This window comes from Macrotis lagotis, chromosome 1 (genome assembly GCF_037893015.1).
Source record: "Macrotis lagotis isolate mMagLag1 chromosome 1, bilby.v1.9.chrom.fasta, whole genome shotgun sequence".
Taxonomy (NCBI): domain Eukaryota; kingdom Metazoa; phylum Chordata; class Mammalia; order Peramelemorphia; family Peramelidae; genus Macrotis; species Macrotis lagotis.
This window is the reverse complement of record NC_133658.1, coordinates 224,888,112-224,894,206: the sequence shown is the minus strand read 5'-3', so window position 1 is coordinate 224,894,206 and position 6,095 is coordinate 224,888,112. Positions and strand designations below refer to the sequence as shown.

Genomic DNA, 6,095 nt, shown 5'->3' with positions numbered 1-6,095 from the left:
CCAACAATTGACATTTTCCCAGTTATTTATATCTGATTTTATTTTATTTTATTTTTGCCTGTGTAGGATTTTTTTTTAATACATAGGCAGCTGGAATAGCCAGGACACATCTAGCTACCTATGGGGGGGGGGCAGTGGTGAGTCTAGGGGGCCAGAGGCAGATAGATGGTCAATGGTACATTTAAAAGAATTCTGAGCACCAACAGGGCCCTTGGTGGAGGCTGATAGAACCTAGATGGCCAGAGGTCCCTCCCCAGACCACGTCCAGAGACTTCTCTAATGCCTTAAAGTCCAAGAAGGTGGATTTGATTGGGGAGATACAGCTGAGAGGGATCAGCTGCTTAAGACGTGGGCCAACATTAGGGGCCATGGTCCCTGGTGGAGCGTGTCCAGTTATTTGAAACCTCTGACTCAGAGATGATCTCGTCACTTATTTTTCAGTGGATGAATCATTCCTGCATTGATTACTTCCCGGGGTCAAATTAGCTGCTGTGTCGAAGGGCTTGTCCCCTCAGGTTATTCACCAGGCTGTCCATGGAAGCTTGATGTCTCAGGAAGATAGAGCGGATCAGGTGACAATATAAGATCTGGGAGCCATTACAGGCCACTGGCAGCATGCACCACAGCAAGAAGATGCACGTCCCTACACAGTAGAAGGGGAACCAGAAAAGAAAGAGTTCAGAGAAAAACACAGCCAGGCCAAATATGCTGTAGACCACTCAGTAGGTTAGCCAAGTGATATAGTCATCTTTGTTGGGGCTTTCAATGAATGGCCTTCTGATGAGATTGCAGATCAGGGAGGCACCATACCCAAAGATGATTTAAAGACCCAGGAAGACAGTGAAACCTGTTGTCACTTAATATTTTTTGATGCTGGAGAGTTCCTCCAGCTTCCCCAAGAAGTCGGTGATGATGTTTTTCTGCTCCAGGAACCTCTGGAAACTTCAGGCTGGCCATGGCTGCTGGGAAGTGGTGGGGGGAAAAGGGACTGACGATGGCCAGACTGGGTCTGAGCGAGCTTGGACCTACTCCACTACTCTGCAGCAGTGCCAGCCGAGCCTCCCTCTCCAGGCTCCCAGTACCTCGGAACCGAGATCCCTCCCCTCCCCTTCCCTCCCTCCCTCCAACCTCATGCTCCTTCAGCTGCTGTATCTGATTCTATTTTTGAGAAAAATATTTGACAATTTTTTTCTTATATTTTCTTGATTTGTCTTTGCAGGTAGACTCCCAATTACTTTATATTTTCTACAATTATTTTATTTTCAAAGTTTTCATTTCTGGAATTTATTGGATGGTATATATTAAAAGATAAAGAAAATTCCCATCTCATAAGAATTCTTGATCTGTTTTATATTCAGTAGTCTCAATCACACTGTACTGGTAATGCTTTCTTTAGACCCAATTCTTCTCCTTAAGAAAGGAATCAGTCATCTTTTCAGATGTGAATCAAGATGCAAGTTAGCAATGCTCCCTTCATTTTGTGCTCTCTACCTTGATAGTCAATGGAGAATCTTAGATATATCTTGGTAAAAAGGTATTAACCCCTTGGAAAATTTCTGTAAGATTCCTTAGTCCCATTGAAAACACTGCCCAAAGCCACCTTAAAATTATTTCTGTCATCCACAAAGGGTCAGTCAGTTTTACAATCTGCACAGACCAACAATTTAATGTTCCCCATGAACTGACTTCTTTTTCATGGAAGGAAGGAACAGCAGTTTGGGGGCTTCAGGACCTGCGATCCATCTGCTACTCCTGCTCCATCAGTCAGTGGCTACGACCACCACCCCAGCCATTTACTTGAGTCACCTCCGCAGAGCAAATGCTCACAAACTCACAGCTTGGGAAACTTTTTCCACATCTTTTTTCTTCAGTGGGCAACAGCACTACCTTCAGGTTTCCACTGTCCCTCCCTATAGTACTTTAAATGGGATTTTTCTATCTCCCGTCTTTTATTTTCAAATGAAATACATTTTGAAAATTTACTTTAACATGATAAACCATTTAGGTTTTACTCGCTTTGTTGTAGGGAAATTACATTTGCTGCCATTTGCCTATGGATTATATTTTGAGTGCTTCTCATCTTTAAACCTATAAAATTTGTGGTGTTTCATTATTTGGAACTAAAACACTTGCCTCTGTATCTATAAAAAATTAATATTGAGAAACAGTTGAGAATCCTTTAATATTATTGCAATTTCCCATGTTAAATGTAGTCAGTCTTCTGTCAGATTTGGGATCCAACTCACATTTTATTTGTAGAACTTAATAATAATAGCAGTAATTGTAATGTTTGTAATTATAATATTAGTCATGTATTATTTTAAGATTTTTTTAGGCTTTTGCAAGGCAAATGGGGTTAAGTGGCTTGCCCAAGGCCACAGAGCTAGGTAATTATTAAGTGTCTGAGACCAGATTTGAACCCAGGTACTCCTGACTCCAGGGCTTGTGCTTTATCCACTGCGCCACCTAGCCGCCCTTATTTTAAAATTATCAGAGCATTTTGTATATGTTATAATATTGGATTCTTCTAGCAATTGTATGAGTTAGATAGTAGAATTATACCCATTTTAAAATAGCGAGAACTGAGTTTTGAAATTTTTAATAATTTCTAAATTTCTCACAATTAGCAAGAACCCAATATAAGATACAAATTCAGTTCTTCCATCACACTAATACATAGCACCCTACCTTTCCAGACCTGGATGGAATTCTGATCACATTCATATAGTCAAAAATAACAAGGAATCTGTTGCAAGTCTTGTAAATTATCTTCTATAAAAGAACTCATTGAGTTAGAGGTCAATTTACTAGAATCCAGCAAGGTGTGGTGGGATTCCCTCTGGCATTCTTTTTTCTTGCTTTGTTGTCATTCCACTTTCCTACATATTGAAGGCAAACACATGCAAAATAATTCTTATTTAATCAGCAATTTAATTGAATTGAAATAAGTTGAATTGAATACTTACTTTGTGACCAAAACTCAAGATTTCATAGGATGAAAAAAAATTTCTTTTTTTTCTTGACGTTGCTGAATAAAATATTCAAACATATAGTATTTTTGATTATACACAATGCTTGATTAGATTCTATATAAATTATAGGGGGGAAGTTCTATCTGGCTTTGATGGTATTTGAAACTAATTTATATTTTTATCACACCGTTTTCCATTACTTCTAGCTCTTTTGTTAACACGAGGAATCTGTGTGGTAAAGTAAACAACAACAACAGGTCCTGAAATTTCCTTTTGTTTCAAATATGATTTTCCCCTTGAAAATCACTTTAAATGTATTTCATTTGAAGTCTTCTGCTACAGGAAATTATCATGGTCAATATCTTAGTGAAATTAAAATAATGGAAAGGGCATTTATATGAGTATAAACAATAACCTATATTCGGTTTTACTAGACTGGCCATTATTGCAAGGGTCATCAATTGTTGTGTTTCGTGGTATAAAATGATAGCAAAGTGGTGTTAAGAAGCAATTTCCACATGCAGTAAAATACTGAACAATTGGACAGTTTCTTTTTTTTTCTGGACTTCCTCTGAAATGCCTGGTGAAGGTCTTAATAGAATGCCAGATTAATGAATTATTAATCTTTTCTATTATTACAATTTGTAGATTTCTACCTGGTTCAGTTGTAAACAATATGTATTTTAAATTGAATTTTACAAAGCAAATGTATAGTAAGGATTTATTAGAGAATTTGTTTTGCAGAAAGATAGACAGTGAAAGTAAAATGACTCAATACTGTTTAAAAAAGCAACCAAAAATGGGATCTGTATAAAAATGGAAAATATAATTAGTGAACAAAGAAACAAAAACATAACAACAACAACACACACACACATATACATATACATATATATATGTATATGTATATGTGTGTGTGTGTTCAGAAGTTTAGGAATACAAATATACAATGCTCACATACATGTGTCACCTATATACCAATACAGTGCATGTTTGTGTGTATTGTACACACATGTATACACATACATATATATGTAAATATACATCCATATTCAGTTAACTGTTCTATTCTATTTTTTAAATTAATTACTATGATATGTGTAGACCTAGTTATGTGTCTAATCATTTGAAATAATCATATGATATCGCCTCTAAGATTTTGTTTGTCTTTAAACAATTATCAAAGCACTTTACTCCCCCAAATATCTAAAGAACTTATTTACACCAGGTTTATTTTTTTGATTGCTGAAAATGAGAAGTCTGGGCTTCAACTTCACATTAATTGGAATGAGTACATGAAACCTCTTATACATACATTTATACTTAAATATATTTACATATACATATAATAAAGATGTATATGTCCATGTACAATATTTGTATACATCAGCATTTAAAGGTATGCACCAATTTACAGATTCAATATTCGGATTTCTTAAAGTATATTATATGATTTATATATATATATATATATATATATATATATATATAATTCTTATATAATATTCTGATTTCTTATATAATATTCCAAAGGACATTTCTATAAACCTGAGTACTTTCTTAATATTAATGACTTCCTTGATTGGAAGATCTGTCTTGATTTCAGGAGTGGAAGTTCTGGGACAATGATTGTGAACACTGAACAATTTTTTGCTACATAACTGCTATTTGTTTTCCAGAATGAATGAGCAAACCTTCATATCTATGAGGAATGAAATAGTCTTCTATTTCCATGACCTCTTAAATAAAGGATTTCTCTATGTGTTTCTGTGTGTGTGAGCTATTTGTTTAGTGAGTTTCCACATTTTGTCAAAGGTCGCCCCCTCCCCTCTGAACATACTGATGTAAATAAGTTGTATTTTCTCTTTGTTATCATTATATTGTTAGTATTCTTAATGTTTAAACAGCTTTACATAAATAAAGCAAAATCTGTGCTACAGTGAATATTTTAACATCTTGTTACAAACTTCTTTGCTAAAATTTTATTAAACATATTCAGAAATTTTCTGAATTTGTCTGTTGTTTTGTTCTGTGCATTTTATCTCACCAGCTAGAACAATATTTACTTCAGGAAAGGAGTTTGGTAAATTGCTTTCTTTACCTACTTTTATAAATTGATATATACTATGTACTTTCTAAATTACCTGGTACAATGATTTGTTGTTTGCTTTTTGAATATTCATCAATCTGGCTAACAGTATTTAGAATTTAAGTCTAGTTTTTCAAATTTTTCTTGTAGATTAGAAATTGCATTTGCTTATAATCTTCATTGGGGAAGTTATATATTGAACTTAGAATAAGGAAGATTGATATTTATGAGTTTAGATCTGGTCTTAGATGCTTACTAGCTGTGTCAACCTAGGGAAGTCCCTTGACCTGGTTTGCTTCAGGTCCTCATCTATAAAATGAGCTGGAGAAGGAAGTGACTGTAAAATAGTCACAAAGCATTGAACTTGACTGAAAAAATAGAGCAAAAACAAATTATCTTCAGAGAATATTTTCAGCACATTTACCACTCTGCAAAAATGTATTTATTTTTATTGATGCTGTTATTAGCTACTGTTGTTTTTTGTCTTGAACTAGATTTAGAGAAGTTTCCAGAAATTAGTTCTTTTTAAAAAATGCCCAGAGTTCTAAAATATATGTTTTATATCATATTTTTGATTTTATTTTTGATTTATCTTCAAGTATAATCTGGAAAACAATTTGTCAATGATTCTAAGTTGTGTGTGATTGAATAAAAGGTCTTACAGATTTGCATTAGTTTTCATCTACCTAAAAAGGCATATCAAAAGCTTATGCTATTATTGTTTTACTGTATGTGTTCTATTTTTCATAAGGCATTGAAATACATAACTATAGGAATTTATATCAGGTATTGATAATATTTTATTTTTTAAGTTGAATTGAAACCTGATAAATTTCTGTAACTTGCATCATAAAACACTAGCTTTTATAGTTACATTGCCTAAGGAGGTAATAGTCACTGCTTTGGAGAATTCATATGAAAATAATAAATTGTTGTTGAATTCTTCAAAATAATTGCATAAATATTACTATTATAGAAGTAGTCCTTCTGTATATTAAATCATCTGGTTTTGCTTTCTTAAGTACTTTGTTACC

At 34.0% G+C, this 6,095-nt stretch overlaps 1 pseudogene; it reads right to left on the bottom strand.

Annotated features, from left to right (window-relative positions):
• Positions 1-426: 426 nt before the first annotated feature.
• LOC141522596 (receptor expression-enhancing protein 6 pseudogene) lies at positions 427-2,724 on the bottom strand (annotated as a pseudogene).
• Positions 2,725-6,095: the final 3,371 nt, after the last annotated feature.